The sequence below is a fragment of the Cottoperca gobio genome, chromosome 5, assembly GCF_900634415.1.
Source record: "Cottoperca gobio chromosome 5, fCotGob3.1, whole genome shotgun sequence".
Lineage (NCBI taxonomy): Eukaryota > Metazoa > Chordata > Actinopteri > Perciformes > Bovichtidae > Cottoperca > Cottoperca gobio.
In genome coordinates this window covers 14157904-14172718 of record NC_041359.1, presented here as the reverse complement: position 1 = coordinate 14172718, position 14815 = coordinate 14157904, and the positions used below count along the sequence as shown (strand labels likewise).

Sequence of the window (14815 nt, the reverse complement as noted above, 5' to 3'; positions counted from 1 at the left end):
ATTTCAAAGCTGTGTGGGCTGCTGACATGTGTTCCTGCTCTCTAGCATCATATTGGCCATGATGGGTCAATAGCTCACCCCCAACTTGTGAAAGAACTTGCTTTTGACATTGTTAAGGTAAAGTCAGTCAAATCCTAGGTCCAACTTCATTTAGATTTCCCTCAAGTCTCTGCTCCTAAAATACGACTTTCTGGTGGTTTAAAATAGAGCTGCAACAATTAGTCAACTAATCGGTTAGTTGATCGACAGAAAAGTAATTGGCAACTATTTTAATATATATATTCTATATTTTTTTTTTTGAGTTTAAGTCATTTTTCATGTAATAAATGGCAGAAATGCTGTTTCTAGCCTCTCAAACTGCTGTTTCTGTTTTATATCATATTAGTCTGAATATCTTTGGCTGTTGGACTGACAAAATAAGACATTTGAAGAAATCATCTTAAACAATTTTCTGATATTTCACACCACAAAATTAATTGATTAATCTAAAAGAAGAAAAAGCGTCAGATTAAGCAATAATAAAAATAGTTAGTTGCAGTAATAGTCCAAAAACAGGTGTGGATATGATTTACCAGTCCAACACCAGCCTCAGAATCAAGATGGACATGTTAAAGTTATTGATAAATTGTGTGCCAAAAAAGGTAAAACCCAGAAACGGTAAATTAAGGAAAAAGTAAATAAGCAAAGGAACATATATAATATTACTCAAAACTAATATTTTCCATTGTGGATGTCTCTTTCCACCTCCGTGCATCAAAAAGCTTTGTTGGCCTCAGACAAAGCTTTTTAATCCATTATCAGTCTTATTTTTCTAATCTCCATGGTTCTTGAAATGTGGTGGAAAATGCACTAAAGGATCCTAATTTTTCTGACTCTTAGATCCTGGTTTTTATAGTTTCTTTGTCTCTTTGGGCAAAAGCAAAGCATTACGAGTATGCCCCCTGAATACTTATCAAGATTTAAAGACCCCATAATGACATATTGTAGGTCTCAGCTTATGTGAAGTGGCTGTTAACCTCCGATCGATCTGCAGAGCTCATCAAAAGTCTTGAGTGCTTTACATTATTGGATGGAGACAGAGGCGAAAGCATCCAAACATTGACTGGGGATTTAATTCTTTATGAGTGAATAAAATCACATTGGCACAGTTATTGGACAGCCCAGCACAGACTAATGGGGTTTATGACACACTTCACCGACTGCAGTTTGGATGGCAGGTGAAATATTCCTGCTGCAATCAAAGCACCCACAGCACTGTATTAAACTATCTGCATAAATCATTAGTAGAACTAGTTTATGGACGGTTAAAGAATTTACATAGGGAAAACTGAATCAACTTGATAGAGGAATTATTTTTATTTTTATTTAAATCATCATGGATTGTATCTTATCACAAGATATTACCTGAAAATGTTTTGTTGCTGTGATAAGATAACATGTTACCTCTTTGTAGTAAGCTGTAAAACATTCACAAACCCTGGAAATACATAAACAAACATTTTAGGATATTAAACTTTCAGAAGAATTCACACAAAAGCCTCATTACATTTGCTAACAGTGATGATGATGTTGCACAGTTTTTTTTCACACCGCGTCTTTTGCTGGCGTAAAAGATAAGGCTAATTAACGTGGCACCATTTGCATCTTTACCTCGATGTTTCAACAGCGAAGGGAAGAGAGCAGCCGCAGCGGGCTAATGAATGTTTGATTTGAGAGGGAAGACTTCCTGTCACTTCCAACACTCCTGACATAACCCTCTCCTAAATCCCTTAAAATGTTCGTGCTCTGCTATCTGGCTCGGCTGTCGGCGCCTCACCTTTCCTCCTCCTCCTCCTCCTCTCCCCCCCATCCCACCTTCCCTTTCTCCACTTTAAATTCCTGAGTTCATCCCCCTCTCCTTGCCGCCACCCCCCCCGCTACCACCACCACCACCACACAGGCTACGCTCATTACAGCAGATTTGCATGTCTGCTCCACAGCAGTATGAGAAGAGATGAAACAGAACTCCCAGTGGCTGCCTCTGCAGAGCTTCACTCATCTGACAGAAAGAGCTCCACCTTGGGCCCCAGACACAGCCAGCAAACAAATGCAGGCTTCTTAAACAGGCCATACACACACGCACACAAATACACACACACACACACAACACACAAACAAACACAAAGATACTCCCCCAGAAAGAATTTTTACTGCACTGTATTCAGTTTAAATATATCTATATTCAGGAAATAAATTGAAAAACAGAAGTCCTACCTTCCAGCACGTTGCTCCCCTCCCTGTGCATTACCAATCAAGTCTGCTCAGCTGAGAACGACCAGACCACGAGTTATGGTACTGTGTGCCATCAGTCCCCATTCCCACCTAAGACCAATGACCATCTTTGTCTTAGTGCATGTTATGGTTTCTCAACCGGTCCTTTTGATTTTATTAGAGTCCGTTAGTGAGACAGCTACAGCTGGGTGATCATTTTAAAAACACCAACAACCATCTATAATGATATTATGACAAAGTTCTCGTAATGAAATAACTCCAGTTTTAACTCAATCTGATTTAGCATCAGATCCTAAATACTTGAAAACCTGTTCTTGTTGCAGGGTATTGTGTTAGTGCTGGAACAGATAGTCAACCAACCGAATAGTCAATTGCCAACAATTTTGATTACCGATTAAAAAGGTATTTATCAAGATTTTTCTTTTTGCTGGTTCCAGCTGTTTTAAATCATTGTAAACTTTATATTTTCAGATTGTAGCCAGTTGGTTTAAAAAAAATAAGCAGGATGAAGACAGGTCAAACGTTATGGGCATGTTGCAGTACTATCTGACTTTTTTATAGATTAAACAATTATCTATTTAAATAAACATAAAATTGCAATTGCAACCCTAAAGGATAATGTTCTAGTAAAACAATAATGCATATATTAACCCAATTGGATAAGCATTTGTTTAACTTCATATTTTGAATGGCTAATAAACATGGTGACATATTTAGAAATAATGCTCCAATTTATTAAATACTGTAATACAAATGCTGTCCATAACCACAACACAACTAGTCTCGCATAGCTAACCCTATCTCCACAACGCAGGAGAATGGTCTGGCTCCACATATTATCATTCTGGTATTGGGGGGGGGGGCGGACTTTCTTGCTTGTTTGCATTTCTTTAAACCAATCACAATAGTCTTAGGTGCAATGACAGGAAGCAGCGACGCTGCCCTTGCAAAATGGTAACATGCAGATAGCAGAAGAGGAGAATGCTGATTAAAATATGTAGCCATCGGCAGGCTTATACCCGCAGTTTACATCCGGTGAGTCAGACTATCTCACAGCTAAAGGAGCCTAGATGATGAGCAACGAACAAGTCAATAAAGCTCCTCATTGCTGGCCAGGATGTTAAGAAGAGCCCTAGTTAAAACAGCAGAGCAAAGACAGCGTATCATCACAAAGTACAAAAGATTTCCATTTCTCAATATGTCTAACTGTTATGAACTACAGCAACGTAGAGCGTTGTTGACCAGCACGTGAGGTAAAACAGCAATGACTAAATGTCACATACTCAAAAAAAAAGTGCATGTTTTGTTTTCAAATGAGGAGATTTTGCAGGATGACTCCCTTGGTGAAAGTGGTGCATCATGTGCAATGAGTCACAGAGAAAGAGAAGAGCAGAGAGACCTACAGTATACCGTACAAGCTCCTAACCTGACCTGTATTGTTCCCTGTATTGACCACAGACCTCACTTTAGTAAAATACCACTAAGCCTTGATGACCTGCAAACTATGGAGTATAAAGGTCATTCAGAAAAAAAGGAAATGTTTTAAAAGTTTAACTTATTTATATCCTGTCCATATCTTCTTGAAATAGAACAAAGAAACAAAACAAACACATCTGTTGCTATCCACAGTCTTCATTTTTGACAAGGAAAATCCTACTCAGTCCACTCTGACTCATACTCAGCAGATAAACAAAATAAAGAGAAATTCAAAATGAGAACTTGAATCAAGACTTTCAGATCCATATTTTCAGAGAGCTGCATTAGGATGAGAATAGATACATTTATAGATACAGAAACCAACTTCATTACTGCTAGTAAAGTATATTTGAACATATAAGATGCAATAAATTGGGAATAAGTGATTATTGCAAAAATAAGACAACGCAGGGGGGTTCCTGTCCATGTAGAAAAAATAATGTGAGATGGGAAGTGGGATAATCTTCTGACAAAGAACTGTCCTGCAGAAATAACAACAATGGGTATGGTCTCTTTTAGAAACACACTGCATCACAAATTAATCTAAATACAAAAGAAAACAATGATTGACTGCAGGGTGAGATGACTGTGAAACCACAATCTGCTGCGCATAAAATAAATGACCTCAAAATGTTTTCACTGCCATTCAGAAATGACATTTTGGTGTTCCACCCTGAAAGATTTTTTTCCCAGGGGTTTCACTGTCCCTACGTAAAAGGTGGCGAGTGTGGTGGTTGATTGACGGCGTCATAAGAAACCCACTGCCACCACAACACAAAGCTAATTATCAAACAGATTCATCTCTCAAACGGAACTTTACATGTAATTGCTAAACCTTTTCTTCATTTCTGAAATGTTGGATAAAAAAAATTTGAATTCTCTTATCAACCTATACATATTTACCCAAAACCTTTTTTCAATTTAATGTCACACGATAAACCTGCTGTATGTCTATATGATTTTAGTTCAAATATTACCAAATCCTTGATCCAATGTTTGTGTTTTCTTGGGATTTGTGTGTATTTTACAGTTTTTGTTGTAAAAGTTTCAAGAAAAACTGAACAATCAAGAGGTATACAAGTAGCCACTGCCATTTGCAACTATATCATATGTTATAGTATCAAGTTGTATTCAGTCAAAATAAAGTATTTGTTTTGTTTGCAAAATGCAAAGGGACACTTAATGTCTCTTTGTGTGTTTGCACTGTGTTACCTCTACTTGAAATGCAATTCATCGATGCAGCTCGTTCCAGCTTTAAAATGGATTTGCATGTACTTTGACTGAAAAGCATACGTGTGGTTCTGTGGGGAATAATATGTGGTGCCGTAGCAAAGTTTTTGGGTGTGACCAGATTTTGTGCTGGAGCCAATAACAGAAAAAGTAAACGGGCACCAGGATCATCAGTGTTGATCTCAGAAGAAATATTCTAGCAAACCACACGACCAGCAAATACAATGACATGCTTTTGTAACAGACGGAGTACATACAGTATAGTTATATAGACGACAATGAAGGTAATGTATTGAGTATGTATTGTATTGTACTGAGAAATGTCCTGCTTGGTCTGTATAAAGTCACCAGGAGGATTTCACTGAAAGCAAAATGTTTGATAAGAGAAGAAGGGAAATCAAAATGCCAGAGTGGTGTTCAAAGTGGTTCACCACTGGGACCTCTTAAAAAGTATCAAAAATATGTCAAAATTCATTCGAGAAAAGACAAGATTTAAAAATATATATATATATATAAAAAAGACTGTAGAAAGGCTGTCATTTTAGATGACTAAATATGGATTATCGGGCATAAACCCAAGCAGCAATCAGCATTGACCAAAGACTTGATAATTTGTTCCTCTCTAATTATAGTCACTTTTGTCAGAGCATAATTTTTTACTTTCCTTGACTGGACTCACACAAAAAGGCAGAAATCAGAGTACTGAGCTGCCTGTAGACTTTAGCTGGAGTGTGGCCGGGCTGTACATTGCACATTAAGTCATTAAAGTCCCCATGCTCGCAGTCCCTCCCTAACCCCCCACTGTACACACCAGCAACCCCCCCAGCACTAAGCCTTTCAGACCAAACGCTCTGCCTTCTGCATCTTAATAAGAGGAGGGAAACTAGAGGGAAGTGAAGGCATGGCAGTCTTTTAGAGGAAGCCGAATAAATGACTGAACACACACCCTGGGGCGGGCATGCCGGGGGGTTTCCAGGAGGTCGGAGCGAGCGGGGCCAATCGTGTCAAGACGAAGGCGGCAGACTAAAACAAAACTGACATATCAAAGCAGCCAAGACTTGTATAAGGGAAAAGAGCAGCCAAGACACCGCATTCAGCTGCACAGCTTGTTTCTGCTTCAATGAGAGACAACACGACCAAAAAACGGCAATTAGCGATTAAAGTGGAAATTCCATCTACTGCAAAGCGGCATCTTTTTCCAATCAACAGCCAGCGGAAACCATCCGAGTGATCCTATGGCTTTTGATCCCATCCTTTTTTTTCTTTTTTCAGAGGTATAGACAAAATATAAAGCAGGCATTAGGGAGACCGCTTCTGTACCCAAACATTTTTATCTCCTGTTCTAATCCATATAATATTTAAGAGCAACTGTTCAAACTTAAACCTTGCCAGTACAGACAAAACTCTGTCATTACCAAAACAAACTAGACTAGGCCTTGAGGCGACTTTCACTGATTCATGTAAATAAATGCTTTGTCTACATGTAGAGACCATAATCTCTGACAGCCTGGATAAACTGGGAATGTGCAATATAAAAGCACACAGATATTGCAGGATTATGAAAGCACTTAAATGAGTTATATTTTTAAATTAGCTTGATGAGAGCCAGTGTGGCCTTAAACTCAGTTTGCTTCTAATGAGATCGAGACTGTTTACTACATATCTTCTTTCCTTGTGATAATGAAGGGATTCCTCTGAGGTTGCTGCCATGCTGACACAGCCTTTAGGTGCTTATATCCAAAAATGGATGCATTAAGTGCATTTTAATTGACTTATATTTACCCACTGTATTGTCTTGCAAATAAAAAAGATCTTCTGGCACTCCTAGAAGACTTAAAAAGTAGGTCATTCAGTCTCTTGTGAGTCATAGATTTTGGCAGGGGACCAAGCAGAGCAGAGCAGGTATGGGAGGGGCCTAATGGTTTACAGATACCATTTCATTAGTATTATAAAAAGATAATCAACTTTACTTACAACTCTTTGCATTTTGTGGTACAATGAAATATCAAGCAGAATTGGATGCAGAATTCAAACCAGAAAACTGGAGGGTTACACACATAACTGCATCATAAATGTACACACACACACACACACACACCTTCTGAGGAACATTTACTCCTAGTAACTGTATGCAAACTCTTCCACAGTCTTTACATCCCACCATACAAGTTTCCTTCAGTAAAGCAGATTTCTCAGATTGTAGGTGCAGTCTCGTTTCTCTGCAGTGCCACAGCACCTTGGCACAGTGGCCGACATGTGGTGTCAGAGTTGGGCATGGGATTTCCAAACAGTTACTTTTTGAAGGCTGTGACTCAGCCTGGTCAAAGCAGTCAGTCACACAGCCACGCAGGGACAGGCACATTCTGAGCCGGCACTGATGTGCACGTCTCAGACCCTGTGGCAAACGCACCGATACTTTCTTAATTACATTGGGCAACTGGCGCAAACCACGTTGCCTCAGCCACTGAGCCCCTCCTCCGGCTAACCTCTCCGCCCTCTCATTCATCCACCCTGCGGGAGAGGCATGCAGGCCAGAGGAAGTATGACTCATCTGAGTAACAAGATGCATTCTTCTGAATTCTCTACAGACGTGTTGTTTGTTAAGTGAAGAGCACAGGAGAGTATGGCGCATAGAGAGATAAAGAAAAAGAAGTGAGGACACTAAATGAAACAATAATCAAGAGACCGACTACATGCGATAGGAAGAAAGAGGGAATTGGGTGGGAATGATAGGGCAAGAGCGAGTCAACTTTTGTGTGGGTTTCCTGGTCCACACACACAGATCAACATTTCCTCCAACTCCACCGAGAGAATCCTTGGCTTCCGTTAGGGATTTTCTGAATCACGGATGGAGACTCCAAGTACTACATCTAAGGCTAATCCATCAGGTTTCATGCAAAGAAAAGTGACAAATGATGACAACAGAAAGGTTTATGATGTGCAATTCTGCTGAGCATGCAAAGGACAATGAGGCAAAATAAAGACGTATGAAGAAAGAAATGTTAATCATCGGGTCAATCAGATCCAACACAGCTCCTTCCCAACCAATACCACATCTGCAAAACTTGGCACTCGCACTTACAGATCATGAGCCTCACACACCACATCACACACAGTCTCCAACTTCTACATGAAGCTATTTCTGGACTGGCCCACATTAACATTGTCTAAAATCAGAAAACAAATGGAGAAGCTACACACAGCCTTCAGGTCTGATCAACAGACAAACGGCTGTTGAAATGTGCCCCGTCTTGTGACTTCATGATGAATGATCCGTCTCCCACCACTTTACTGTCAGCAGAGGAGGAACTTGAGTGATGTGGGAGTAAACTAAGTCTTCAAGACTGCGCTATTTAACCCTACCAGGCAGGCTTCGGACTGTGGACTTAATTAAACATGACCCTGTCTGACTTTCCTCTCCGAGTCTGCAGATTGACTTCCAAACATGTGAGAAATTCTTCAGTGTTACTACATTGCTGCACATGGAACACGCACACTACACAGCATAAGGCCAATAAATCTATGAGGCTGTCATAATTGCAATTTGCGTTGCACTCTTCCTTCACGAATACTAATACTGCTGCAGTAAACAAGCAAGTACCTACTAAAGAAGAGATTATCCCACCAAACATCGATGACCATCTTCAGCAGGTGAATTAAAAAGGAGACCTTGACTCACTTTGGCTTTTGTTTAACAAAACTGACTGTAAACAAGTGACTGACCAGCCAACCCTTCTATCTCTTTAAATCAAGAGTCACTAAGTATATCTATAATTCTGGTGAACTGTTCCCAAATTCCAGTGTTCATCTATGCTCATATGCATGCACCAACCACCGCCTCACAGATAATCCTAGTATCAATCAAATCTGGTTTATGACGACTGTGCACTTGTCATTGTAGCACATCTAAAATTGCCCTGAAATGCATTTTGTCCACACAATGGAGGAGAGGGTAACATTTGGGGAATATAATGTTATTAAATTGTTATTTCTCTACAGGATTTTAGTACAGGGGCCGTTACCCCCATTTCTATGATCTGTCATAAATAACAGCTCTGTGGCTGCTGATCTGCAGACAAAGCTGCATTGTTTCACCAGTTGTTGGTGCTGCCTTTTCTTGTTTAAAATATTCCCCGTTCAAAACTAACAGAAGGCTCCATCTCTTCTATATTAAAACTGTCTGTATGTATTCTGCCATTTCACCTGGAAGTGAATTTTGTATCTGCCACAGGAGCCGCTGTAATGATTAAAACAGATACCAAATACAATGATGAAAGCCCCGTTCTTATTACTTAAGCTGTGTCAGCTTAGCGAGCTTCTCTTCCTGCACACAGCTCGAAAGTCTCCTCAGAGTGTGAATCATATAAGCATATCAATTGCTTCTACTGAGTAAAGAACAAAAAAGCTTAAGAGAAATACACTGATACTGAGGGCCTATCAAAACTCAAGGACAAAGCATGCGATATGATGAATTATCAAATCCTTGAAGGCACTGAAAAGTCAAGCAGGTGCTACTTGTTTAGGACATGGTTATTCATTGGAAACCGAGTAAGTAAAATCTCAAATGACACAGCAGCGCATTTACTCTAAAATCTTTTGTTTTACATCAAGCACCACGTTAACTCCCCTTTGTTGGAGGCCGATTTCCTCTGACGTCCAACCTAGCACATATTCTCTTTTTATGTAGACATTTCTGAAAATGTACCTCATCCAGTTCATAGGCTTGAACTTCATGCAGAGATAAGATCAAAGCGAACATTCATAATAGACTTGCCGTAAAAAATGTTTGTCTTTTGCGACGACAAGTCTGGAATAAGTCACAGAAACCACCACGCACTACAAAAGCCACAAATCCCCCACCCCAACAATTTTCACCTATACTTTTGAAACTTACACAGCAAGCTCTGGTGTAGGTAGTGATAGTAGTTCCCCCGTAGAAAGACGGGCCCTGATTAGTCAGACTGGGAAAATAAATGGCTAAACACTTTCAGATAAAACATGTTCTGAGCAAATATGCCGATAATTCTAGGCAGCGAACCAGTTGAATTAAACATCACATACTTCCCTCACTGATTCATGTCCACATCCAATTCCAACCAAGGACGAGAATTGGGGCATATAGGACTAGTTCACTGACAGATTCAACTCAATAGACTGGGAAGGGGGTGGGATGAGGAGAACTAGGCAGTGTATTGCTGGATGAATAAAAAATGAAAGTGTAGTGCTTCAGTAAATTCGCTCTCTCCATCCCGTGAGGAGGGTGGGTGGTGAAGGGGTGGTGAAGGGGTGGTGAAGGGGTGGGGTTGACGGTGGAGTAGAGGCTTGTTTGAAAACTGAACCGGTGCTGCATTCCCACATCCACCCGTATCTAGCGAGGGGCTCTTTAAAAATTCATTAATTTACAGCAAAAATAGATTAAAGCACCCAGCTGAGCAAAACTCAAAATTTGGCTCCTGAATAACATTAATGATAAAACATCTCAAGCCCGGGGGGGTTTTGCCTGAAGAAAGAGTACTGGCTTCTTTCACCTTACAGCACCTTGAGAATAATTTATTTTTAATCATTACTAAAAAATAATGCATTTCTAATTGTCATTTTTAATTACGCTTTTCTTCGGATGTAAAAAAAAAAAAAAAAAGGAGCTGGGCAAAAACCTGCATAAACTAATTAAAATCCATCCAAGGATCTGCCATTCCCATGATGCCATGCCAATGTCATTCTATTCACCATTTGATATCTCAGCTACAGAGACTCAATGACAGCTGCTCCAGGCTCCCAAAAAACGCCTAGAACTGCAGTTACAGTAATTGCTCTGGCCAGCACTAAATGAGGTTCACTTAAGTGCAATTATCCCCCTCTGATCTCTCACATAAAGAGACTTCTTTAACATGGGGAAGTGGGCTCACACAATGTGACTGCAAACAAGATTCAAATTGGAATCAGGGAGGCATTTCCAGCAGATGAATGGCTTCATAGCTCATCTGCATTCTAGTGAAGCACGACGTTGCTAATGAAGACTGAGCCAGTCCCTTCTCCCCAACACGGCTTCCATGAGAGCAAAACTTCACACTGGATTGATAAGCAGAGTACGGGAGACATTTCTAACAAAACTGTACAGTCATTTGGCCTGAGCCTCATCAGAGGACGACCTAGCCTCCATGCAGAGTTAACAGATGTTGAAAAGAAGAAAAGGAAGGTCCAGTGGTGTTTTTGCCCGATCCAAGGTAAAAGACACACTGAAGGGCAATATGATGGGCAGGGAAGTGAAAAGAAAGAAAGAAAGAAACTCAAGCCTGATACAACTTCACATTTCAGAGCAGAGAGGAATTGAAACATGGCCAAAAATAAGTCATCGTAAAAATACTAAACAGAGGATTTTGAACAACAGCATGACCACTACACCATGCCAAAAAAGAAATATCAGACGTCCTCATGAATAAATTGCCATCTGCCAATCGCATAACACAATAGGTTTTCAGCCTGAGGGGTAAGATGTGGCGGTCTAATAGGGGTTGCTACAGAGAGTACCTGTTGGGTGCAGTCCAACAACACAGGGTGGTGGAGAGGGGGGCTGTGATGGGCGTTCATATTGCCACAGGCTCAACTACCACCAGGAGTCTGATAACTGCATCTCACGGATGGCCATTTGAATAATCACTTCAACAAGGGGAGAAATTAAAAAGCCTCTCAGTGAGACGGGGCTAGGCACAGGGCCACACACTGAATTCAAAATGAGGAGCTTGTATTTAAAAGTAGAAACCTTTTCTGAAGTCTCTCTACTATACTGGCTTGCTGACCCTTGACATCTATCCAAATTAGCACCATATTAAGTCACTATTCTATTTAATCTATTAAATTACAGTATCACCTTACAGATGATAAGTCATTTTTCTTCAGAGGTGATAGATGAATGTGCTAACTGCCGCCATACACAAAACACAGGAAGACCTTGAAGAAGTAGGTGTAGTGTTTTCAAACCATTAGGCAATTTCTCATACACCTGTAGACTAAAACCGCCATTAAAGAGAAGCTGTATCACATCCTCCAATTCACACTTTTGAAATGGTTACTTTAAGAATAAACAGATGTGTAATTCTCTATACAACAGTTCAATCCATTTATCAAAAACATTGAGGTTGTTTTAAAAAAAGGGATCCTTAAAAAAAGGTCACTCACTCTGCTCAATTTGATGTAAAATAGCAAATAATAACTACTAAAAAGGCATATATATATATATATATATATATATATATATATATATATATATATATATATATATATATATATATATATATATAACCAAAATCTTGCATAAAGAGGAGCCTTTAAGTCTGGGCTGCACAACATCTCGAGTCATTAACGGAACTGAATCACCACACTGATAATAAACTAACAGAGTTGGATGGATGCTACAGTAAAGCTCTAAGGAATAATTTCTACAATGCCTGTGCCGTGATTCACATTTCTGCACGAAATCTGTAATAAAGCAAGCATCGGCTGCACACCAGGTCTATTCTTTAACAGCCAGCCTGCATACAACAGCAAAATGTCACTTCCACTGTCTATGCCAATTATTCCACTGCTGTGTTTCACATAGTTGTTTCAATTGGCATAAGTTAATGCTTGAAAAAACACTCTTTCTATAAAGAAATAAAAAATAAAACTGAATTTCATGAATGGCATGCAGGATTTAAGTATTTCCTGTGAAGGAGTTAAGATGTCTTTCAGTGTTCGACCGAGCGAGGGACTCTGGAATAAGATGCCATTTCACATAAACTGCACATGGAGCCTCAGAGAACGGAAAGTACAGCAGTAGGACAATTCACAGAATAAGACAGAGTGGCATGCCAAATTCTAGACAATAGGATAAATGAAGCTACTCTGGCTCTGCTTACCTGGATGGAGTAACATCAAGACTCAAACACCATGTGTCTTTCTAAAGCTGCATGCACAGATCGCCTGATCCAGACAGCTCGCTGTAGGCCTGCTATTTAAAGGATGGGTGATTAAGCAAACCAGGTCTGACCTTTGATTGTGGGTGCTGACTAACGCTATGGGCATTTTGTTAGTTGAAGCAGAAGGTCTGGCAGTGTTGGGATATTGTGGAGGAATTTACAATGTTTTGTTTTAGTTATAAATTCAACCTGTTTATGCTGGCTTTATGACAAGATGAACTTGAAAGCGTTAGAGTATATTATTATCAGCTAATAATGTGCGCCTCGATCGTTAAAATAACAACGTGACTTCATTGATAAAACTTGCACAAGTTGACAGCGGGGCAAATTAAGAGTTCAGTCATCCATCCTCTAATAAAAGGCCGTTAGGATAAAGCAAGGGCACCGTTTTGTATACAGCTGCACGCAAATGCCACAGCTGTTTAGTTTAAAGTCGTGGCATTAACTAATCAGTGATCGCACACCAACTGGTGAAACATCAAAGCAAAGAGAGGCATGCCCTGAGAAATGTCTTGCACTGCAGGTCCAAATATTTAACTGCAACACAGTCTGTGCCATCTCAGGGCAATCCACAAGGGTATACCACCACCAGAGGCAAAGGCAGTCTGGAGATTATATTCAGTCGCATAAAATTCACCTGAAACACGCTTTGCACTTGTTGATTGTCCAGCCACACGACAAACCTGCGCCTTCTTACAAAAGATCGACTAGTTTTATACACTAGGATCATTATTTTCAAGAGGAATTTACCAGCCGTCTGAGAAACAGACGATTGACAGACGAGAAAACACACTGCAACAGCTGTGAGTCAAATACCATCAGTGCATGCAGGAAAGCCAAATGACACTGGGTTTCTACACGCACACACACTTCATGCAGGACACACAACGTCTCACATACCAAACAGCTAGCTAACGATAGCTGTTGGAGGGCTCGGATAGGTCATTATATCCACCTAATGTGAGTAAAACACACACGCACACGCCTAGTCCTGGCCCAGGAGAAAGCACCGACAACGCTCAGCTAAAGTTAGCAGGCTACCAAAACTGGCTAGCTAGCTGTCAAAGTTGCCCTGTCAGTTGTCACCGGTTGCACGGCGGTGTTAGCAGCAGGCTAACGCAAGAGCTGTCAACTTGGAGAGTTACAGCAACACGGCCGGGGTGTACTAACACTGACCACAGGGAAACACAGACTGGCTCTCTGAGAAAAAGGTGTCCCCCGCACCGCACGCCCCGCCACAGCGAGCGGAAAGCTGTGTGCCAAGGCCTGTTCACCGGGCTCAATCCCCAGAACTTCAGTGCAGCTCTCTTCCCCGTTAAAGTCGTCCATTTCGTGGGCCTTAGTTCAACTTCCATGCCCGTGTAGCTCACTTACTCTGGGTGAAAGCTGCTGTGACGGTGGCTCTCTCTGTAAATCCTGACGGTAGTTTCAGAGTAACTGCCCCCTCCCCTTCCTTCCACCTCCTCTTCTTCAGCTAGCAGGGGCTCCCCAGGAGTGTCCTGTGCTCTTGACGTTATCGTCCTGTGCAAAGAAGCTCTGTAGCCTTAGCTTCACCGGTGTGCCCGCGGTGCCGTGGTGTCCCTCTTCAGCTTCTCTCCGCCTTCTCCCGTTCGCCTTTCTCTCGGCGGCCGAGCCAACATCCGGGACTCTCCCCCGTTTGGGTTAAGTGCCCGGAACTACTTTCAAATACGACGACGCACATGAAGGTTTATTTTCTCTCTCTCTCACCACCCCTGCCGCCACAGAAACTAGCGCGTGGTGTACGCATAAGCCCGCAGTAGAAATAGCAGCAGCTGCACCCAAACAATAGCTTGCCTATCAAAAGTAATTGAAGAAGTACTCAGATATTTTACTTAAGAAAAAAATAGTAATACCACAGTGTA

The 14815-nt window shown here is 40.9% G+C and overlaps 1 protein-coding gene across 3 annotated transcripts in view; it reads right to left on the bottom strand.

The window, feature by feature from the left end:
* Positions 1 to 14592, bottom strand: part of foxj3 (forkhead box J3) — a 71766-nt gene extending 57174 nt beyond the window's left edge. The window contains exon 1 of one of the 3 annotated variants that reach the window (XM_029431402.1): positions 14307 to 14592. The gene's annotated coding sequence lies outside the window, so the exon portion shown is untranslated. The remainder of the gene's footprint in view (positions 1 to 14306) is intronic. The other 2 variants (XM_029431401.1, XM_029431400.1) reach the window with 2 other exon arrangements.
* Between the last annotated feature and the right edge of the window lie 223 nt (positions 14593 to 14815).